The sequence below is a fragment of the Vulpes lagopus genome, chromosome 4 (assembly GCF_018345385.1).
Source record: "Vulpes lagopus strain Blue_001 chromosome 4, ASM1834538v1, whole genome shotgun sequence".
Lineage (NCBI taxonomy): Eukaryota > Metazoa > Chordata > Mammalia > Carnivora > Canidae > Vulpes > Vulpes lagopus.
In genome coordinates this window covers 142944893-142970539 of record NC_054827.1, presented here as the reverse complement: position 1 = coordinate 142970539, position 25647 = coordinate 142944893, and the positions used below count along the sequence as shown (strand labels likewise).

Here is a 25647-nt window from a genome sequence, read left to right as displayed (position 1 = left end):
CTTAGAATAAAAGAATTACGGCAAATATATTATAAATTATATATCAGTATCAGAAACTTCCGATCATCAAAAAACACCATTAAAAAATTAGTAGGCAAGCCACAGATGGTAAACATACCTCATCTGATAACTGATATATCCAGAATATATTAAAAATCTACAGCTCAAGAGTTAAAATTCAAACAGCCCAATAAAATGGTCAAAAGGCTTGAACACACACATATAAAATGGAAATGTTTAAATGGTCACAAAGTTCATGAAACCATGTTTAAAATTAGTTAACATGGAAATACAAAAAATGATTACAGTGAGACACAATTATATTTTCACTTTAAAGATAAAAATTTGTTAAGTAATTTTTTTGCTTTGGCCAACGTAGGGCTCAAACTCATGACCTCGAGATTAAGAGTCACATGTTCTACTGACTGATCCAGCCAGGAGCTCCACTAATGACTAAAATTCTAAAAAGACTGTCAATTCCAAATATTGGAATGTTTGCTGAAAAACATGAATTCTCATTCATTGCTGGTCTTAATGTAAAGAATACAAGTATTCTAGAAAATAGTTGGCAGTTTACTATAAAGTTAAATGTACAGCTCCTCCTTTGACCTAACAGTTACGCCTTTCAGAACTTAAGGAAAATAAAATGTATGCCCACCAAAATAAGATGTATTCATCAGAGGAGATTTATTTATAATATTTTGAAACTGGAAATAACACAAAATTCTATCAAGGAAACAGATGTACTCTGTACTCTATATTCATACAATGGAATATTGTTTAGCTAAAAAATACTGATTCTTTAACAACATGTATAAATCTCAAAGATATTTTGATGAACAAAATAAACTAGAAACAAAGAGGACATGTGACATGTTTTCTCTTACAGGAAGTTTCAAAGTAGGCAAAACTAATCTATGGTAAAATAAAAATCTGAACTGCTTCTGGGTTGAAGGGCAGTTGTGACAAACTGCTAAAGCATATGAGGTGGCCTTCTGGTTTGAGGGAGCTGGCTGTATGATATTCATTAAGTGGGTGTATTCAATTAAATGCATTAAATCATAGTCTCAGTTTTTGAATATCAATATATAAATTTTACCTTATAAAAGAAATAAACAAATAGTAGACTCTAGTTAATATATTAAAGACAATATATTATCATGTTTCTCACAGTTAATGCAGAGTTTCAGAACTAGAAAGGAAAATTGGTATATAATATGCGATCTTAGCTTGGAATTAGAATTGTCAATATGTATCATAATCATGGTTGGGAGGTGGGAGGAGACAGTAAAAAGAACAAAGGGAGAAAAAAAAAGAATAAATACACTTACTCCTTATCCAAATTTTGGGTTTTTTTTCCCCATTAAAAGGATTGGAGGGCCTATTGGAGAAATGATTATTTCCAGGACTGAAAAAAGCAATATGAATCCAGAACATACTGTTGCAAAACACAAGAGGAACTCAAAGAATCATACAAATATGTCAGTGTGACACAAGTCAGTTTGACAGAGTTCCCTTCAACCATATTTGGGATAATTTAAACCTCAAGTAAGCAATGAAGAGAGTGGATTAAAAACTATTAAATAAAGTAATCCATGAGTCTATGCTGATTATATATATATATACATAATCATATTATATATAATCATATTATATAATATATAATTACGGAATAATGACAAATAATAGCTGGATTGGTAAATCACCAATTGATACTAAACCTAAAGGGTCAATGTTTGACCAGATATAGTAGGCTACCTAGTTGCAAAATATCTCTCCACAGGCTACTTACTAGTTTTAAGGGGAAAAATAGTATTATAGGCCCTGAGAAACATCTGGAATACCACCTGAACCATGAAATCAAACCTAGCATCCCCGAAACTAGGACAAAAAAAAAATGTGAAATAAGATGCTCTGAAAAGAAAAGAAAAAAAAAAAAAAAAAGACTTTCAAACAATGAATTTAATCATGAAGAGGCATCAGAAAGACCTAAGTTGGGAGACATTCTATAAAATAATTTGTATTTTTCAGAAAGGTTAAAGTCAGTAAACAGAAGACTACCACTAAAGAGATGTGACACCTGAATGCATTTTGTGATCTGTATTTGATCCTGGAAAAAGAATATAAATAGCTATAAAGGACATTATAATGAAAATGAATTAAAACTGAGTATTGTCTGTGGATGAGATAATTTCCAAATTTTTTAAACTGAATCATGGTTTGGTAAGAATGTGTTCTTTTTCTTCAGACATACATATTTTTTTTAAGGGTTAACGAGGTTTGGTGCTTCCAACTTATGTTTCAGAAAAATAATACTATTCATAAACGTATAAAACTAACATACAGAAGTAGTAATAAATCTAACGATTATTGAATGTGAAAAAGGCACATAAATAGTATTCATGACATCTTGGTATAGTTCTAGTTAAGTTTGCTGCAGATTTGAAACTATTTGATAATATGACTTACAACAAAAATAAAGAAGGAAGGAAGGAAGGAAGGAAGGAAGGAAGGAAGGAAGGAAGGAAGGAAAAAAAAGAAAAGAAAAGAAAAGAACAAAGAAAAGAAAAGAAAAGAAAAGAAAAGAAAAGAAAAGAAAAGAAAAGAAAAGAATAGAAAAGAAAAGAAAAGAAAAAAGAAAGAAAAAAGAAAAACTGGTATGGTATTTAAGTCCTGTCCCCACCCCCACCCCTCCAGAGTCAGCAGTGCTCTCCCCAGCTAGTACCTACTTACATACATACACACCTGATAAGGCACGTGAGGTCTAGCTTTTTTGCCGAGATAAAACAAAGTATCCTCAGATTGGGGAAAGCAAGACCTAATATTTCATGGATGCCATGATACAAACTTGAGAATAAGAAGGTTGAAGACTCCATGATCATCCCTTCCATACTAGCCAACTTCCTCACTTTGCCTTAAAATATTAACATTCAGGTGAAGGTATACATCCAGTCCTTCACCAGAAGTGAAATGGCAAAACAAGGAGTTGGTAAACAAAGTAGTGTCCACCATAACCTCAAAATGTTGTGTAAATTTGAGCACTATAAGGATGGATAAGCTTTCTCCACCCCTTTCCAATTCAATTAACAGCAACTGCATTCTTGCAGTTTCTCAGGCCAAAAACCTTCAGTGACATCCTTGACTCACGATTTTGTTACCTATGAAACATGTAATCCATCAGTACATCCTGTGAGTTTCAGATTTTTTCATTGGCCTCTTGGACTAAATTGCTTTCTCCTGTTATTTCTTAACCTCATTCAAGATTTTGCAAAAATTTCTCTTTTTAATGTAATGTTCCCCTGTCCTTTCTATTAGAATTACAGCTCACTTTCATTTTTGCAAAATGGATGTGTCTTATCCTATTATACATTTTTATTAGTAACTTTTTTTTTCCCCCTTGAAGATGTTTCTATTTCTTATGTGAATTTAAGCTCCAAAGAGACTGGGACTTTTGATGGCTCTGGTAACTATTGTTTCCTGAGCACACAGAATAATTCTGTTGACATAGTACATCCTTAGTAAGTATTTGTAGAATAAATATCTCTTTTTTGGCAACAGAATTGTCATTTAAGTGACATCTATTCCATTTGAATCTAAACTATTAGATTTCCTGAAAAATAAAGTTTTTAAGAGATGTTTATTGTCACAATAACCTTTTAAGTTTTCAGCTGTAGTTGTGATTTACTTAGCAGTTATGTATTTGCTAAAGTTTGTGCCAAATATTTCATATTTAATTAATCCTCAAAACAACTTTATGTTATCATAGCAATTTTACATATCAAACAAATCTAGACTCACGGAGGTTAAACAAATCGCCCAAGGAAGTGAAGTCAGTATGCAAGAAAGCTTTTAACTTTTTATAAGGGGTAAAATTTACATACAGAAAATGAGAAAGTTATAAGTATGCAGCTGAATTAATTGTTGCAAAATGAACACATTCATAGAAGCGCACTGTTGGACAAGAGAAAGAATCTGAAAGAAACTCCTATGACCCCTTGTGTTTTATGCAATCTCAACAACTTCTCTCCCCTCTAAGGAAACCTAATTTTTAACACCATAGGATACTTTTCCCTATTTTTGAAGTTCACATCAATGTGATCATATCATATGTATTGTTTTGTGCCTTGATTATTTCAGTTAGCACTATGCTTCCATCACTGAATAATATTCTTTTACACTGGCGCCTGAGTGGCTCAGTCGACTAAGTGTCTGACTCTTGATTTTGGCTCAGGTCACCATCTCACAGGCCTGGGATCCAGCCCTGCTTCAGGCTCCACATCTGTGGGGAGTCTGCTTGAGGATTTCTCTCCCCCATCTTTCTGCCTGATCATTCCCCAACTTGTGCTCACTCTCATTCTCCCTCTCAGATAAGTAAATCATTCTTGAAAAACAAATAGTATTCTATTATATGGATGCACCACCCGTTGTTTATTCATTCACTAATTGGAAGACATCTTGGATTTTTTCCAGATTTGGGAAATCATGAATAAGTACGATAAATGTCTGCATGCAGTTTTTTGTGTGGATACAGATTTTCAGATCATTGGGCAAATATCTAGGATCTCACATGCTATGTTGAACTGTTTGGCATTTTAAGAAACTACTAAACTTTGGTAGTTTTAATTAATTAATTATTTATTTATTTCAGTTTTTGATGCCTACCTGCAATGGATGTGAGTTCTGGTTGCTCTATATCACCTCCAGCAATTGCTGTTGTTAGTTTTGGGTTATTTTCATTCGATTGGTATGTCTTGGTGTCTCATAGTTGTCTCAATTTGCATTTTTCTAAAGGCAAATGGTGTTGAGTACTCATTTGCCATCTGTATATCTCCTTTGGTGAGCTATCTGTTCAGATCATTTGCCTATTTTTTAACTGGCCTATTGACTTCTCTTTTGGAGATTAATTAATCCTATTAATTATGGCTCAGTGTCTTTAGTGGACATTAAATCGTTTTAAATAGATTATCCATTGAACTCTGTATGAATTTCAGTAGTTTGTATATTTCAAGGAATTGCTACATTTCATCAAATTACAACATCTTGTGGGCATAGATTTACCCATAGTATTATTAATATTTTAATGTCTATAAGATTGAATTAATGTCTATGGCCTACCCTTTTCATTTCTAATATTGGTAATTTGTGCATTTTTTTAAAAAAATTATTGATTAGCCTGGCTACTAGAGATTTTTAAACTTTATTGATCATTAAAAAAAATAAAACCAGCTTTAGGTTTTATTAAATTATCCCTCTTTTCCAGTTTTAATTGAAGATTTTATATGATTCTAATTTATTTCCTCTCATAAAAATTATTCTTTGAGGGACGCCTGGGTGGCTCAGTGGTTGAGCATCTGCCTTTGGCTCAGGGTGTGATCCTGGGGTCCTGGGATCAATTCCCACATCAGGATCCCCACCAGGAGCCTCTTCTCCCTCTGCCTGTGTCTCTGCCTCTCTCTCTCCCTGTACCTCTCATGAATAAATCAATGGGGTCTTTAAAAAAATTTATGTTTTGAAACACAAAATTAGTGGTTGGAGTTTTAAATATACATTTACAACTATTCTAACTCAAAGTAGTGACTTGGATTTTTGGTTTATATAGAATCTTCAACAAAGAACAATACATTGGTAGAGAAATGACATGACAGTTTTAGGTTTCCAAGGGCAGCAAATTATGGGAAAGTAACTATAAGGCAGAAAACTAATGGAACAAGGTGTTTGTAGTTTCCTCTGATGCCATGTCTAGGTTGTTAAGAGCATGTCTCCACTAAAAGGAGATTTCATCTCATGCCTTTAGGTAGAAAAAGGAAGTGTAGAGATAACTTTTCTTCTGTGTGTTGTTTCTTAATGGCTTTGAGCTCAAAATAATTTTATGTCAGAAAGGCATATTTTGATTTGACATAGTATGGTCTCCTCCAATGCCTTCTCTGATGCCCTTTCTTTATGCAAATCCAAATTTATGAGCTGGATCACTTTCCTTCTCCCTGATGAGCTTCTTTTAACATTTCTTGGAGAACTGTTTTTCTAGTGGTGAATTTCTTTAGATGTTCTTCATCTAAGAAAGTCTTTATTTCTCCTTTACATTTTTTAAAAAAAGATTTTATTTATTTATTCATGAGTTACACACACACACACACACACACACATACACACAGAGGCAGAGACACAGGTAGAGGGAGAAGCAGGCTCCATGCAGGGAGCCTGACATGGGACTCGATCCCGAGTCTCCAGGATCAGGCCCTGGGCCTAAGGCAGCGCTAAACCCTTGAGCCCCCTGGGCTGTCCTCTCCTTTACATTGGAAAGATAATTTCGCTGGATATAGAATTCTAGTTTGGTAATTTTCTTTCATCACTCTGAATACTTCACTACACTCTATTTTCATGGTTTCTGACAAGGAGTCCAATATAATTATTATCCTGTTCCCTTATAGATAAGATGTCCTGACCCCTAGCTTGCTTCCTGATTTTCTCTGTGTCTTTGGTCATCTGCAGTTTGAATAGGATATGCCTTAGTTTGTTTTTGTTGTTGTTTAGAGATGGGAGTAGGGTATTTATTTTGCTTGGTATTTTCTGAGCTTCCTTGATCCATGGTTTGGGATCTATCATTAGTTTTAGAATATTCTCAGTCACTATCACTTCAAATATTTCTTCTGCTTTGTTCACAATTTAGCCTCTGTCTGATATTCTAATAATGTATGCTAAAACTTTTGAAATTGTCCCATAGTTTTGGATTTTTTTCTTTTTTCTTTTCCTTTTGCCTTTTGGTTTAGAATATTCTATTGACTATCTTACAGCTCAGGAATTCTTCCCTCAACAATGTTCAGTCTAATAATCAAAGGTTGTCTTCATCTTTTTTTCAGTTTTTTTTAATATCTAGCATTTCATTTTGATTTTTCTTAAAGTTTCCTTCTTTCTGTCTACACTGCCCCCCGTTGTATGATACTTACTTTTTACCATTTGATCCCTTAACATATCCTAGTTGTTTTAAAATTTCTGTGTGATTACTACATTTTTTTTAACATCTCAATCTGGTTTTGATGGTTGCTTCAGACTCTTCTTTTTGTCATATCTTACAATTTTTTGATAAAAGGCAGATGTATTGGGTAATAGGAACTAAATTATTTTTTTAAAGATTTTATGTATTTATTCATGAGAGACAGAGAGAGAGGCAGAAATACAGGCAGAGGGAGGTGCAGGCTCCCTGTAGGGAACCTGATCTGGGATCATGCCCTGGGCTACAGGCGGCACTAAACCGCTGAGCCACGCAGGCTGCCCAGGAACTGAGTTAAATAGACCTTTTAAGTGTGAGGATTTATGTTACTTTGACTGTGAATTGGGATATTTAGTGTTTGTTGCAGCTATAGGGGTGAGAGTTTTCAAATTCCTCTAGTCTTTTTACTCTTGTCTCCTTTTTTGACTTTGGGTATCCCTACCTGCTTCTCATGGAGGTGCTCTGTTTTGTAGCTCCTGTAGCTAAAACTCACAGCATCCTGAAACTCTGCTGGTATAGTGATAAGGCATAGGAGACAGGGCATTCTATAAATAGCTTGATTAAATATCAAATATTATTGGTCTTATGTTTCAGAGTTGTTACTTTCACAAGTGTTTCACTGATACTGTAGCTCTTTTTTCTCCCCGCCCCCTATATTCATGCCTGATTCTACCAATCTAAATTTATGTCTCTAATATTCACAATCCTTATTACTACCCCTGCCCCCACCCCCAGATAAAACAGAAAGGTGCTGGATTGGGAGGAAGTTATTTCCTCTATTAGGAAATACAAAAGACTCTTGCAAAATGTTTTCCTCTGTAGAGTAGGCCTTTGTTATGAAAAATGCTCTGGGTCCATTTTACAATGATGGCTCTTCCTCCTCTTGCCTTGGCCAAGAGAGATTCAGAGCTGTCTTGTTATGGGCTGCCTCTCCTCCGCCCCTGCACCTATGAGAAAAATCTCTGAGTCACTTATCTGGGCTCTGGGTAGGGTGGTAGCCTCTGTGCTTTGGGGCTTGCCTTACCTGGTAGGAACATCTGCTCTAGGAGAGAGCTAGGGTGAAGGATCAGGTGTTCTTAGCCTCCCACAACTGTGGTAGTGCCTCCCATCTGATGTGTGGAGGTGGGTGGAGGAAGGTAGCCTCTCACCTCTATTGTTCTCAGGAAGTCAGCTCATTCAATTCAGAGTTTGAGAGGATGGGAAATGCTGATGGCCTCCTTCTTCTGGTGAGATAATATAACCCTTGATTGTGAGCTGAGGGGAGATAAAGTTCAGTTTTCTTGGCTATATTGTCCTAGAGTGGAATTTCATTCAAATTGAACTGGAGGCAGAAAGAGTAGAAATAGATCATTGGTCAATGCCAAAAGTGGTATTCTTGCCATACTTTAGATTTTCTTGAATAAAGTATTCCTTTACTGTATGTTCTTAGCACAATTCCCAGTCTTTAAATGATTAAAAAATAATAATTTTCACAATTTTGCTTGTTTTGTTATGAGATGTTTCCAGGCCCCCCCTCCCCCCCTCCATGCTGCCATACTAGAAGCAAAATACCTACACTTATTTTTATACCATTCAAATTGGATAGAGCAATTATTACAGGCAGAAGACTGGTGATAATGTGCCATGGAAAGAGGAACTCTGGCCTTAAGGCTACAAACAGTGGGATGTGCTCAATAACTGATGTTTACTGCCTGAGCAGCCCCAGGGCAAATTGTTATATTAGGTCTAACTTTGCAAACAAGCAGAGACTTTTAAAAGATGTTGTCTATTAGTTCCATTTTAAAATCGTTAAATTATTGGCATCTAGATATCTCTTTTTTTGGCATCTAGATATCTCTTATTTTCATTTACACATTTCAAAGCTTTTAATTAAAATAACTAAAATTAAAAACAAAACACTGCTCTACACCATGCTCACCACTTTATAAATTCACTGGCATATAGACTCTTCAACATGAAAATTTGCTTACTAATTAAATAGCACTTGCACACCCAGTAGATCATTTCCTGGGACATGCATTCAAAGGGTGGCTTGAGAGGAAAGAAGAGATGAAGCAGAATGGAATATGATTGCATACCTCCAGAACAGCATTTCCCCCAAACTTTTGCATGCATAACAATCATCTAGGGAGCTTATTAAATAGTAGGTTCTTTTATCCAATCACCAGAGATTTTGACTTAGTAAAGCTAAGATAGTCCCGGTAATTTGAATTTTTAATAAGCATCTCAAGTGATTTTGAGGGAGGTGCTATAAGAAACACATTTTGAGAGGTCCAGAAGCATTGGGGTTCTAATCATAGTGACTGAAATGCCAGACAGGATATTGAGAAGGAGCCTGAGGGATTTCATCCAAGAGCTGAAAATAGAACAGGTATATCTGGTCATGATGGTTCACTATACCCTGCTCAAAACATTTCTAGTGCCTAAAACTCATGTTGAATGCCTCTGCCTTATAGTGGTTGTACCACATTCTGCATTTAGAAATTGTAATATGTAATGGTTTGATTTCCTTAGTAAGAGTAGAAAAGTGGTGGAGGAAAAGGGGTATAGAATGGTTCGGCATTCACTTTCAATATCCCATGCATAAAAACAAAGATGAAATGAAGCAAAATAAAGTTCAGGGTTAGGTAGTTTTCAAAAATTCAGATATACTCTGTATGTGATGCAGATGCATAATTTAAGTTTATTAAAGTAGTTTTGCTCTTAAAATGCGTCATTTTGAAGAACATTTTTAATCATAGTTTATTAAAACAATATTCCACTAGATATACTTGATATACTTTATTTCTGGAATTTTAGATTTTAATGTGACACATATTAATCTGTATTATAGTACCAATTATAATAAAACATTCCACATGTGGCATTTTCTTATTTCATTATGTGCTATTGCATGAGATAATTTCTTATATGCTTTATATTTAAAGCAGCATAAACACAAAATGAATGCTACTCTAAAATTTATAAAAAAAGTATGACATCTATTGCCATTGATGCCTCTGGTCTTATAGTATTATCTGTGATGACAGAAAAAAGAAATTACATGACAGTTTGATGTTTCATACAATGCATGTGTCTTTAGATTTGAATTTCTGCAATGAGAAACCTCCAGAGAACTGGAATGCAAAAAATATGTTGAACTACATAATTTCCAAGTTGTAGATTCTGTTTTAGGATAAGGGAGAAAAATCAACACACATGAACGCATAAAGGTATCTGCGAACACACAAACACAACGTGCATATATTGTTGGTGGAACTCTTTGCAAGTCATATGTTTTGCTTTTCAAAGGATTCCTCATTACAATTTAAACAATTCAAAAAACTCATCTTTTTTTGGTTGAGTGACATATCATGGCAATACAGTAGAATTGGAAACTGAGTTGTGGATTAAACAAAAACAAATTATGAGGAAAGCCTACAAGATTGAGATGCTATCCATCAATTATCATCCAAAAGGGAAACAGGAATGTGGCCTTTCAGGAACAGAAAACATACAAAATCTTTTTGGTCTTGCTACTAATTCCTAACTTTTGCTACCTCTGTTTTGATACTAGTAATTTTAATAATAACCTTGTAAATTTAATATTTCTTTTTTTTTATTTTAATTTTTGAGAGAGAGCTAGTGGGTGGGAGGGACAGAAGGAGACAGAGAGAGAGAGAGAGAGAGAGAGAACCACAAGTAGCCTCCATGCTCAGCAAAATTGGGACTCTGATCTCCTGACCCTGAAGATCATGACCTGAATTGAAATCAGGAGTCTGACCCTTAACTTACTGAGCCACCCAGGCACTCCTTCATGTCCCATTTGTACTTGAAAAACATTACTATTTTATATTCTCTTTTGAATTAACTCTCCTCATGGGTCTCTCTCTCATTTTCTCTCTCTCTCTCAGAACACACACCCCCCCCCACACACACACACACTATAGCCTCAGTTGTATTACTTGTACTCATTCTCTGCACTTCAGCTTAGAGCCCTTCTCTTTAGACAGTTTCCATTTCCTGTTGAAGACCGGATTAGTTCCTTAGTGAGGACTTCAGTAGCACTATTATACCCCATCATAGCACATATGTACCTGTGGTTTGGGCTCTCCACTAGATCATTAGAAACTTGCTCACAGAGATCATAGCAAGTTGATTGACGTATCATGGTGCTCCATAGTTTGTTTTCATTTCATACAAGGGCTATATATATAGTATAGGTTACTTAACAATAATCATGAAACTAAAACATTTTCTCAATGTCACTGAACCAGTAGGTAGTGGAAGAAAGCCCTGAAAACAGACCTGACGGTTTTAAATAATATCTTCCTCACCAGTAAATAAAAAGACTTGTCTACTATCTTTGGTGGAATTTTCAGTTCATTCTCTTTTCATTGATTGAAGATTAATTGATTTTTATTCTTATGTGTCTTTTATGCAAACCAGCTGGTTTACTTTTAAGTTTTATGGAGTTTTAATTTGGCGCGTGTAGGTACTCAGGATTGAGTTCATTATACATTCAAATTCATGGTTCATTATAATCATTGATTCATATGATACCATTGTTCTTTATTCATGTATTTCCTTCAGTATGTCTTTTTTCTTTCCCCCTCATTCCCCATAAATTTAATTAATTGCATTATTATTATGTAATCTGGTTTGTGTTAATATATTGTATATAAATAAATCGTTCATATTATAGGTCTCATGTACCATTTACTTTTTTCACTCATCAAAATGTTTCTGATCTACCCATTTAGTTCAGTATATATCATTTTTTTTCCTTCTAACTGTTACATAAAATGCTATGGTATAATTCCATAAATTTTACAGCCATCCCCTTCTTTCGCAATTACATTTAACCATGGTTCATGTCAGTGTGACATAAGCAAGTTGCCATTATTATGGCCAATAATGCTGCAATTAACACTGTTAAGCATTTATTTATTAAGATTATGTTCTTGCTGGCAGCATTTTTAGATCATAGTTGTGCACATACTAAATTTGACGAAGTAGCAGCCATATTTCTGCTGAGAATGTCTGCGCCAATTTTAATCCCAAGAATAGAGTAACTAAAATACATGTTGCTATTTGAGAACAAAAGAATGGTAAACTGGTTCACAGAAACTCAGATACTTTGGACAGATGTTATAGAAGCCCTATCACATGGGGAAAGGGAAAGCCTAGTTACATCTTGATTCTCCCTGAAAGAAGCTCCCATTCTGTTTATCTCCTGAACCTGTTGCTTCATTTTCTGTGAAGTTTTCCATATCCACTATCCTACTTAGAGGATATCTGATTAAGGCAATATTTAGGGGCCCGAGGGTCATTTTTAGTTGTATATAGTGGGCACAACTCCTCAACTCTCACAAAATTTTTATGCATAGGGCTTTGGTTTTTTTAGTGGTATAGATCTTATAAATTTAGTTGGTTTCTCTGTATTTCATTCCTGTCAGTTCTAGTTGATTCCTGTCAGCACGATATGCAAACATCCATATCTACAGTTATTTTCCAGACATTTTTCTTAAACTTGATATGTTCCTTATTCCTTTTTTTTATTACCTTCAGGTTTCTGTTTCTCCTAACCAAATCATAAATAACTAGGGCCACTTCGGTTGGAGAACAGCTGCATTCTTATTCTGCTTTTTTCTGAGCTGTTTTGTCTAGCTGGGAGTTCTAATGGATGCAAAGCTCATTAAAGGGTTTTGCTAATGGTTCTAAAATCCCTACTCTGTATTTAATATTTGCTTAAAGACCAATTAGAATTTGCTTTTGATGTGAAAGACCTATTTCATTTTATCTTTTACTGTGTGGGATAAAGAAACAGTTGCCTTTCCAATCTAAAAGATTCCTCAATTCGTGAAGTATACTTTTTTTGTTGTTTGCTGCAAAACAACCAATAGTTTTCTGTGCTCAGTTTCTAATAATACTTCCAACATACAGCCTACAATAAACATCAAATACTTCCTACAATCTGTCCTGTAATGTCTTCCCTCAAAATATAAGTTTATTGAGGTAAGAATTTTACCAAATATTTCCCCAACTTAGAATTTTCATCAGCATCGTTCCAGGCTCTCGTAAGTTTTCTTCCTGTCTTCTTCCTGTTCCTTAAACTAATACCAACTATTTTAGTATTTTCATGAGAGCAGTAACCTGATTTTGGTACTAATTACTGTACCAGTCAAAATAGCCTTGATTATGCCCAATAGCCTACCATCAATGATGGTGGTTTTCAAAACAACAGATGTTTTATTTATTGATTATGTCATATATATCCATAGCGAATGTGCTAGAGGCTGTGTTCTGTATCCTTATTTCACATCTCAGATGGAGAGACCAGTCACCACCAGTGCTAATGGTGATAGCAGAGGGAGAAACAGTCTGAGGTCTTGTGCCAGCAATTTAATGCTTGGCCTGCAAGTGACACTTCCCATCTGCTCACAATGTGTTGGCTAGAATGAGTTCTATGGGCCCACCTAATCAGAGCATCCGGAAGTACAATTAATCCAGGAGTCCAAAAGGGAGAAAATTATAATGAAATAATTGGTGAAGAATCTATTACAATTACACAGTAGGTTTTATCTCAGCAATGTAAACATGGTTTAGTTGTATAAAAATCCATCAGCATATCAGTCAGGACTCAGTATAGAACACAGAAGTCTTTCTGCTTTCCAAATGAAAAATGTTCTAATACTGGAAATTGGAAGCTTGTACTGCTATTGGCAAGGCTGATAGAGTTAAGGTCAGAGAATGCTCCACCAAAAGTCACAGCCAACACCACTAGATCAGGTGGTTTTCATGAATTTACTGATGACCAACTATAGCGAATGGAAGGAACTGTTGAGAAACTCTCCCGTTTAACCTAAGATACGTTAAGTAACACTCAAGAATTGCCCCTGAAAGTTGTTTCAAACATCATATGAGCATGTGTCTGTCCACAAATACCTAACAGAATAATGTTCTCTCCTCTTGTGCCTTCCAGATCTCCTATGAAATCCTTCCATCGGTGAAAAAAAAAAAGAAAAAGAAAAAAGAAAAAAAAAATCCTTCCATCATCAGCTTTTAACGCAGAGAAAGCTAGGTGAAGAGAATTATGGGATTTAAAAGTTTCTAGTTTCTCCTTTGTGAGGCAGGAGAGATCTTAGTGAGGCAGGAGAGATCTTAGAATGGCATGATGGTGATGCTTCATTGATAACAAAAAATTCAGCATGTAAATAAAACTGTATGATCCTATCGCTAGATACAGAAAAAGTGTGGATAAATATTAATATCCATTCACAGAGTAAAAGAAAAACCCTTAGTCAATATGGAGAAGAAGAAACCTCAAAAATACAGCTATCCATCAGAATTCATAGCAGACGTTATTCTTAACAATGAAAAAGTAGAAGCTCTCAAATAAGGAACAAGGAGTATTCACTGTCATAATAATTCAGCATTTGCCCTGAGGGCTTTAAACATAAATGCTGTCGTGGACCAGTGAGCAAATCTAAATATCTGTGAATTCCAGGAGTTATCGGTCTACTCAACATTTTCACCTGGATGGTTAATGGCTATCTGGTATTTAACATGTGAAAAATAAAACTTTTAATTTTCCCCTAACCCTGTATCTCCCACCGCTCTGGTTCTCTATTGCTGTCAAACAAGTCATGCCAACACTTAGAGGCTTAAAATTACATTTATTTATTTACTTGTTTTCCGATGGCTTTGAGGATTGACTAGGTTCAGATGGATATTTTCACTCAAAAACTTTCATGTGGTTTGAGAAAGATGGTGTCTGAGGAGGAGACATTTGAAGGCTTTTTCATATGTATATTTGTGGCACCTGAGATGGAATAGTTTTCATCCTTGGGCTCTTTCCATATCTTCTCTCTATACGGCTTCCTTATATTAAAGAGGTTTCTGTATAGTGAGACATCTGACAAGATGACTGGCAACTCCCAGGTGAGTGTCCTAAGAGACTTAGGTGGAAACTGCAAGATTTCTTAGGATCTCAGCTGAGAATTCCCAAGCACCACTTCCATTACACTTTAACATTCAATCAAGTCCATCAAGAGACTTTCCAAATTCAAGGGAAGGAGGCTTACAATCCATCTCTCAAGAGTAGTGATAACAAAGTATTTGTTTCATATTAAATCTATTTCACCCACCGTCTTTTCCATTTTGATAGATAGTGGCTCCAGGCAAATCCAGATGTCCTTTGTCATTTTATCCTCATACACTTTACTATTTTTTTTAAATTTCTAGTATCATTAACATACAGTGTTAGATTACTTTCAGGTGTATAATAATGATTCAACAATTCTATACATTGCTCAGTGTTCATCATGGTAAATCATACACTTTACTTTGAACCCACCAATTAAACCTATTGAGTTTACCTTTTTCTTTTTTTTAAAGATTTTATTTATTTATTCATGAGAGACACAGATAGAGACATAGGCAGAGGAGGAAGCAGGCTCCTCACAGGGAGCCGGGTGTGGGACTCGATCCTGCGACCTGGGATCCCGCCCTAAGCCGAAGGCAGACACTCCACCACTGAGCTACCCAGGCGTCCCTATTGAGTTTACCTTTGAAATAGACCCATTCTGACCATTTTCAGCTCTTCTAATACTAACACCTGGGTCCAAGCAACCATATTTTGCCCAGATTATAATAGCCTAAACATAAATCATCATTATGTAATCTATGTAGTCCACCCAACAGAGTTATTCTTCCAAAATTTAATTATATCTAATACCTAAATAACTTCTATGGCTTTCCATCTTAGAGAAATGCCGAAGTTCTTAAATAGATATAACATCCCAAATTATCTAGATGCTTGATCGTTTTCTGAACTATCCACTGTTTCCCTTGCCTATGAGGCTCTACCCATATGTACTTTTTTGTATTTCCTAACGCACACTAACCCATTCTCAACTTAGAGCCTTTTGCACTTGTCTCTGCCCAAGAGTCTTATTCTAGATGTCTTTACAACTTTCAAGTCTCTATATATTTCTTTACTGTACTTTAGTCTTCCTGACTTGTTAATTGGATAGAAAGTCTAATACATACTGAACACTGCATATGTATACATTGAAATCCTTTACTCTGAAAAAAAAAAGATTAAAAAAAATACAATAAAAAATATAGTTAATTGACCCATACGTTTTTTTTTTTCCCAAAGATGTGCTTGCTGAATGACACTGATATGAATAAGACTGTTCTCTTTGTCATACTGAACTTTTAAAACTTGTATTTATACATTTAATTATTTTACAAAAAACTTGATTTCATTTTTGGAACAATAATAATTTCAGAATGTGTTTAAATTCTTATGTGTGAGTTTTAAATTCACTTAAAAATAATACATGGTTTTGGTGCATCTTTTTCCAATATTTGATATATAATATTTACATATATATACAATAGATACTGCTAAATGTTTTATGGATGCTTGAACAGTTGTAATCTTTAAATATATAACTCAATGTAGGATATAAATATCACTTTAGATGTGCTATTAAAATCAGGATTATCTTGTTACATGATTAGATAAATTTCTGAGCTCTAAGTTTGCTGATCTTATTACAATTGTATTGGCAATTTCATCTACATTTCTAAAAGCATTGTCTTCTGTAATTATCCATAAGTGAGTAATCAGTTTGTGATTTGTACTTTCTTCAATACGATAACAATAAAAAATATTTCATTCCACTTTGTGCTATATTAATATCATATTTGTATTTCTCCAGTCTCAGGATGATAATTATTTTAGCTTAACATATTCAGAAAGTGAAAACGAATAGACATTTCTTTAACTTGGATTGCTTTTCCTAATAAAATTAATATAAGTTTAAGGCACAATCTGTATAAAATGCAGACATGAGCAGAGAAAGGCATCATCCATAATCACAGCACATGATAATTAAAATATTAAATTTTAGTGTATTTTTTCCAGGAGTATGTGTGCATACATGTTTCTGTATAGATATATAATTTAAGAAAATTAGGATATGCATTTGATAGTTTCTATTACATATTTTCATTTTCATGAATTTTATACCATTTTAATATGTAAACACTTGTGAGGAATGCATAATATTGTGTTGTATTACTGGGTTCTCTTATTTTGTAGTAATTTACTAAATTATTCCTCTCATATTAGATGGCCTGGCCTCAGGATTTTGCTACCATAAATAATGCTGCAATAAACATTCTTATGCATAATTCATTGCTCACTTCTCTGATTATTTCCTTAGGATATATTCCTAAAATGGAATAATTGGGTCAAAGAGTATGGGTGTTTTAATGATTTGGATAAACGTTGCCAAGTTGCCCTCTAGAAAGTTTCCATACATTTGTATTCCCACAAACAGCACATTAGACTACCCATTTGCATTTCTTTAATTGTAAGTCATGCTGAATATTTTAATGCATTTATTAACCATTTGTAGTTGTTGAGATTATTTTCATGGGTGGAGTTGTTTAAAGTGATAATTTGCTCATTGCCTATTTTTATTTATTGAGGTAAGAATTTAATTTTCTAGGTCACATAGGTAGCAAATCGTTTTCTAGTTACAATTTGACTATTAATATTATTTATATTTTTAAGTTATATGTAACTTGTTATGTACATATACTAAAATTTTCTCATTTTTTTCTCTTAACTTTCTATGATTAATAATTATTTCTATAACATGAGATTACATGTTTGCCTATGTTTTCTTTTGGTTAATTTCCATTGTTATTATTTTCATTTCATCATACTAACATATTTATTTTTAAATTTTTCTTTGTAACCTATTATTTATGAGTTCTAATATTTTATTTACAAGATTTATGGAGACGTTAAGAGTTTTGATATGTCTTTACCAGACTATGATATTTTTTTACATTTATGATTGTGACTGTGAGTTATGGAGTGAACAGGGGAGGAACAACATGCCTTAAAGAATACCCTTATTAGGTCAAGGATATAACTTACATTGTTAATTCAACAAATATGTCTTTAAGTTGAGGCCTCCATTTTTTCCCAGCAAATTATTTGTTGGAAGTTAGACTGAGTATTGTTAACCATTTATAAAGTGTAGCCATTCTCTCAGAAGGTGACTGATTTTTCTTGGCAGGTAAAATTGTGTATGACAACAAATGAGTATGGTGAAAATCTCCAAAACAGGTAACAAGCCTTTCAATAACTTAAGTGTAGAATACCATGATTTTATGCCTTTGTTGGCATTCCTCGTAATGTTCCAACATCTAAATGAAATCATATTGCATTTCTTCTTTTTAAGCAACCATATATTAACCAACAGCTTCCCTTAGAATTTTTCTATGCACAGAGTCATATAAAAATTCTTTAATGTGACCAATGCCTAGCAATGGGTTTAATCCACTATAATAACATAAGATGCTATTGGACAATGAAAATCCAACATAATAGCATGGAATAAATTTTCTGAGATTTAATTGTCCAAGTACAGGTAATGGTAAAGTTTAAATTGTCTAATTCAAGATTCCTGACTAGTTCAAATGTTGCCAGATCATGAAAAATGTAAGAACATTTATTTTGCACTGCAGCAGTTAAGAGAGGTTGTATTAGTCATGGGTCTCCAGAGAAAGAGAACTGTATATATCTATCTATATCTATCTATATCTATATCTATATCTATATCTATATCTATATATCTATATCTATCTATATCTATATCTATCTATACCTATCTATTTATATCAATCATCTATCACATATATATATATATATATATATATATATATATATATATATATATATAATTGGCTACAAAAAATTGGTTTGTGAGATTACAGTGACTGGCAAGACCAAATCTGCAGTGCGGGCCAGCAAGCTCAAGAAATAATTCACTGTAAGGGGTGGAATATTGCTAAGTATGTGAGGGGATGATGCAGAGTGTGGAGTCTTGGAGGTCTCAACATGACATACCTTGCATATAATCATCTATAGGGCAGAGAAGGATATAGAGAGGAAAGAGGGTAAAACTTTCTTCATCCTTAAAGTAGAATGAATGATTCTGAGGTAATTTTGATTTACAGAGCTTCTTAATTTATGAGTATACAAGAGTCATTGATAAACATCTGTTTACCTCACAGATAACATTTTTCCACATTTCACTTCTGTATAGACTGGCCTTGGTAGTCTTTAGTTCAAGTGAAAGTTACTCCAGAACCTAGAGCTTTAGATTTTGTTTTCATGACTGTGCATCTTCAAAACCTACAAAAAAATTAAGATGCATTGTACTTGGCACAAACTTAAAATGTGAGCTGAGTAATAATGGCTTATATTCTACTACATAATTCCAAATGAAAGGTTGATCTTCCTTCCACGTTGATAAAGCAATCCATGTTGTAAATATCAAATATGCCTCAGCATCTAGTGTATCACAACCTTTTGGATAGACTTTGAACTATTCCCCGCATACAGAAGTTAAATCATCATGTAAAAAATGACATAGTTTGGGGTCTCTTTTAAGATACATAATCTGAAAAATATCATCAAGGATTTCATTCTTCATCAATATGTATAATTTGGCAGATAGCTCACTAATTGGTCTTTATAGAGATTATTGTCTTCAAAGCTGCCAGTTGATTGTGCTGTTTCATTCTCAAATTTGTTGGGATTGTCTCATCATATGACATTACCTGCCAACTCTCAGATAATTTTATCTGAAGCTGACATCTGTCTAAAGCAACCTGGACACAAATTTCTAATATTTTATGGAGATAATACTCAAAAATTATCATGTTTATTTTTTAATAATTTCAGAGAAAAAAATTCTGTTTGCCTCTTAGAGACATTATGGAAATAGATTAACTGTAGAAAGACATACCAATCTCAGAAGTTAATGAAACTGTGAACTTTGAAAAGTTCACAAACCTTTATTAATAAATATAAGCTTGTTTAAATCCAGTAGTTACTCTCATTTCATAGGATTTGAAAGATCTATGAATCTCTACAAAAATTTTATGCTTCCATGAGCATGCCACAAAAATAGATATTTTATGTTGATTATGTTGAAATCTATTTTTCTTGTGGAACATGGTGTCAGAACTATAATTTCATAAACTGCAATAAAGACATCACTGGAGAATATTCATTATCAGCTTTATTGGTCTTATTTCCTCTTTAAAAATCATTAGGTAACAGAAGAGCTACTAACATATGTATTTCACCTTTTTAATGATGTATCTTACTGATTTTAATAGGCATCGCTTATCAAGGCAAATGCAAATAATCTCATGAGGAATAAAAATTGAATATACAGTCAAGAAGCCAAAGGTTAGACACAAATAAACCTAGACAAAGAGAGGTTCACCCTCTCATTGAGGCCACCATTTTACTTCTTTATCTTTAAAAGCAGGGACAATAAATCTTCTGAGGAGCTGCTTTACATGAGGGTGAATAAAAATGTTAAGTTTTGATTAAGAAAGAAATGTGACAGCAGTTGGAAGACCCAGGAAAAGAGTATCTGCCTTAAAATATTCTAATGTACAATGAGCAAAATAGCATCCAAGCAAATAGGTCAAATATACACTAAAAATATATTATGTCTCCCTGAAAAAAAAATTACAGGCATGTAAAAGAACTTTCACCCAATTTCATGGGGTTCACAGACTCTCATTTATGATCTGCTGAATTCATGGACTCTGGCTTATTACTCTTCCTTTATGCTACTTACCCTTCTTGCATGCTGCACAAGAATTCAAGCTAAACTTAATGCTATTCTAGGGAAACGTGCTGTCTTGAAAGTTATTTTTTTCACTGTTACAGATTGACCAGAGTAGCAAAATGATGAAAAGAAACCAAGGAATTTGAATAAGGGACAAGAGATGATATAAAAACATAAAAATATTCTAAACAAGAGTGTAAGATCAGCAAAGATATAGACCTGTGGATCACAATAGGAAACTCAAAAACTACCCAACAACATAGGAACAATATATTTATAATGTGTAATATATTCCATATATCCCAGGCTTCCAATTCCATTCCTTTCCCATTTGAATAACTATTGGCTAAAACTCTCTTCATTAAATAGTTTTTCTTTTCCTGATGATATACACACCACCTGTTATCTTTCAGATTTCTACATGTGTGTAGATATTTATTTCCCTTCCCTTGGCCAGTTACTCTATCCCTATCCTTATACCAATGTCACACTATGCTACTTTAAGAGTCAACCTGATAACATGCTAGAGTGCATCTCTGCTTCTTTGGCTTTTTTTCAAACTATCTTAGTAGTATACGTTTTTAAAAATAAAATGCATGGCACATTGTGAAACGTCACAAAAATCCCTTTTGGTGCTATTTTTTTGGGGGTATTTTATTGATCACTTAGGCTGTTTTATGATCACTGGGGGAAACTGATGCTGTTTTATGATCACTGGGGGAAAATGATGCATTAGGTCTTCTGAGGATGGAATATCTCTCCATTTTCTGAGGTCTTCTCTACTGTGCTTTATTACAGTTTCACTATTCATTATGAAACATTCTTATACACTATTTGCTAAATGTCTTGCCAAATAAAATATAGCTTCTTTGTGACTGTAAATTATATCATATAACCAGTTGTTCATATAGTTGTTGCTCATGTTAAGAAAAAAAGTTGGCTTTTTAAGTCATATCTAGTGAACTTCTAATATTCCCAATTTTTTTTTAAGATTTTATTTATTTATTCATGAGAGATGCAGAGAAAGAGGCAGAGACATACTCAGAGGGAGAAACAAGTGCCCTGAGGGGAGCCTGATGCGGGACTCGATCCCAGGATCCTGGGATCATGATCTGAGCCAAAGACAGATGCTCAACCACTGAGCCACCCAGGTGCCCCTCTCAATTATTTATAATGATTTGTCCACATATTTGTGTGTGTTTTCTTCTAAGAAAATCATTGATGATGAATAATGGCAGTCTTATTTTCCTCTTTCAATTTCCTATGTATTTATATAATTTTATTTTCTTTTTGGAACATGTAAAGTCTTCAGTGCAAAACTCAATAGAAGTGGAGACAGAGGGTATTACTCTCGGTTTTAAAGAAATACTTCTAACATTTACCTATTTATGTTCATTAATATTTTAATACTTAAATTGTACAGGTACTATTCATCAAATTTAAAAGTTTAACTTGTTTGTTCAACAAAAAAGTCAATTGTCTTTTATTTGTGAAGAATTGTCTGAGGTACCTGAGATACATCAATAAAGAGAAAAAGGCAAATTCTCTATCTTCATGAAACTTACATTCCAGAGTTTCTAGATCACTGGTAGGTTTTATTTGTTTGTGTCTCCTAAGTAAGAATACATGTTAAATTTTATAAAAAACATTTTTTTGTATCATTGAGATGATTATATTTTTCTCTTTAATCTTGTAGTGGACTTCATGACATTTAAAAATATAATATTTAAACATCTTTTCATATATAAGAGAATTTCAGTATGGTTAAGTGTTGATTTCAAACTTTTAATACATTGCAAAATTCAGCTTGCTAATTCAATGAAGTTAAGAAAATGACACAAGCATATCTGAACAGAGGATCACAGAGGGATCTTCCTGCATCATTTCAGTGCAGTCCCAAATTCATTAATACCACACGATACTTGTTTTGTTTTCAGGTTTAAATCTGTGTGTATGTGTGTGTGCATGTGTGATTCCTGTCCTTTAAAAATGGCAAACTCTTGGATTTCCAGGACAATATCTAACACTGCCAAAATGGCCTACACCCAATATTATTGACCTAATTAAAAATCTTGAGCTGGGAAAACTCTAAGAACTAAAAAGCCTAATCTCTATGCCCTTGGTCCTCAAGGTGGGATTGTGTGCCTTTTGTGTAGTAAGCCATTTCCTCTTCCTTTTTGTGAAGATAGTTTTAACTTTTTTTTTTTTTTTCTTTTAGGATCTTGTTTATTTATCTGAGAGAGAGAAAGAAAGAGCATGAGGCGGGGAGGGCAGAAGGAGAGGGGGAGAAACAGACTTCTTGCTGAACAAGGAAGCCCATGAGGGGCTCCATGCGGAGTCTGAAGTGAGGTTCAATCCCACGACGCTAGGATCATGACCAGAGCCGAAGGCAGATGCTCAACCACTGAGCCACCCAGATGCCCCTGCAATTTTTAAATTTCATATTGCATTGACTTCTAATTTTATCTTCATTATTTTTCTTTACATTTATTTTTGGTATTTATCTTATTCATGTGATGCTACCACTATACTTCACTCTGTTCCATTAAACAGAAACTCGAAGTTACCCTTGATTCCTCCTCACGACCCCTCCACATGCATGCTTTTATCTAATAAACGTCCCTCAGATCTGTGCACTGCTGCCTTTCACACAAGGAACTTCATAAATGCTGCTTCTTTGTGCTGACTTTTCTCGTTCACTCTGTCAACTCCTAAAGCTCCAAACATTTAAACTATTCCTTCATAGCATTGATCACAATTTCTCATTCTTTTGTGATTTATTTGATCAGATTTTTGTCACTAGACTTACATCTCCAGGAGGACAGGAACCCAGTCTGTCTTGCTCACCAAGATGATCCCAGGTCTTAGTAACTAGCAGATATATTTTTAATTAATAAATAAAACAAAATATGGGCAAATGAACTCAGCTACTGGATTAAGAAGACTCAAATTTGACTCTGTAAAATACATTTTAATTCAGATAAACAACAAAATTACTGCATTTCGGATGTAGTTGATCATCATTTTGTTGGCAAAAATATTGCAGAGAAGATTCAAGAGCAATAAAGATTACATGGGTTGACTTATGATTATTCCAATTTGGAAGTACTAGGATTAGCAGTATGTACAAAATAATAATAATAAATTATAAAATAAAAAGAAATAGAGGCATTTATAGACTTAAGAGTGGTTCGATTCATTCCATTCAGAGCACTTGATACGGCCTGTATTTTGTCATCTTGTTGATAAAGTCATTATACCCAGTTTACATGTGTCAAATGAAATGTGTAATCCTTTAGAGCAGCTTATTTATTTTACTTTTTTTTTCTGATTCAAGCACTGTAATCGTTAGGTAGATGACAAGTGATAAAGTATTGATATGGCCTGTATGGTTTGGCTGGGCATTTTGCAGAATAAAGAAGAAAAAATGCCATTAAAAATATCAAAGTGGATAAATCAGAGAACTAGACACACTCTACTTCATGAAAATAATATAGTATATATTTATCTTTATTATTACTATTATTAAAATAATATTTATTCTCGAGTGATTCTTAGGATGATTGAAAAATAAAGAGAAAGAGTCATAGTAAAGTACATAATGAATAGTAGGAATGATGGATAACATCTAGAAAATCTCAGGACGTTTGTTTTGGTTTTACACTTTCTGCCACAGACTTCGGGAAGAGTCTTTAAAACTCTCACAGGCATCCTATAGCAAGTGAAATAAACTCCTGTGCTTTAAAATGTTGTGAATGAAATTTTTAGTCAGGTTGCTTCTCTAAGAAAAATCAATAAACCCTTTTAATAATGTGGGTCAGGCTATTTCCACACTAGGGTTTGAAAAAAATAATGTTACCTTGAAGGCTTATTTTTTTCCTTTTTCTTTTCTCTTTTCTATTCCGAAAGAATTTGAAATTACATATGCCGGTTCTTTTTTTTTTTTTTTTTTTTAACATATATTGGTTCTTCAAACATCCAAAGAGCCAAACACTTCTCCATATCAAACGTCTGCCCTTGAACTAGGAGAATTAAAATTTGCTGATATAGCACCAAAATATTTAGGAAAAGAAGTGAAGAGTATATTTCAGCTAATCAGATTACATGCAAATATTCAGCCAATTGGCTCATTTAATAACCAATGACACTTTTTTTTTTCTTTTTAAGCAGCAGAGAATGTGACTTCATCTTGTGTACATGATACAAGTTATATTCCCCAAGTAGAACTTACTCTTTCAACAGCAGAAATTATCATTGCATTTTGGGCCCTAAGTCATGGATGAATCATGATATTTCTATAATTTCATTTAGTGAAACCATCTACTTTCTTGAAGTCCATGCCACAATTGGTAATTCCATGAAACTAATTCCATGGGCCACTGCTCCCATAGAAAATATGACCCAGAGAGGAGGAGACATGTAAACAATTACAATAAGATTCTTTTCTGAAGAATAGGGAAGGACACTCAACAAAAGATGAATATTGTGAAGATAGAATTGGAAACTATATTGTGGAATAGCTTTGTAAGTGATTGGATCAAGGTGATAATTAAGATGAGAAAAATCTAAAGATATTCTAGATGACTTTCATAGTTTGAGCCTAAATTGTATTCTTGGTCTTTTATAACTTAATCAAACTCCCTGGAAAATTATAACTAAACACCAAAAATATATACTTTAAAATGGCTTTAATATTTACTATTTTGTTGGAATGTCAGCTCAGTGGGAGAATAGATGGGGAAATTGCAGTTGTTACCACATCTCTTTCACTCATATTTTAAACCAATAAATATTGAATAAAAGAATAAACCACAAATATCAAGTTTGTTTTTATTTTATCTTATTTATTCGAGAGAGAGAGAGTATGGGCAGAAGGGAGCAGATAGAGAAAAAAAAAAAGCAGAGAGCCCAACTCAGGGTTTGATCCCAGGACCCTGAGATCATGACCTGAGCTGAAGGCAAGTGCTTAACTGACTGAGCCACCCAAGGGCCCCA

At 33.9% G+C, this 25647-nt stretch overlaps 1 long non-coding RNA gene across 2 annotated transcripts in view; it reads left to right on the top strand.

Annotated features, from left to right (window-relative positions):
• Positions 1 to 17129, top strand: part of LOC121488667 — a 79783-nt gene extending 62654 nt beyond the window's left edge. For both annotated transcript variants that reach the window (XR_005987203.1, XR_005987202.1), the window contains one exon: positions 13953 to 17129. This is a non-coding gene — a long non-coding RNA (uncharacterized LOC121488667). The remainder of the gene's footprint in view (positions 1 to 13952) is intronic.
• The last annotated feature ends 8518 nt before the right edge of the window (positions 17130 to 25647 follow it).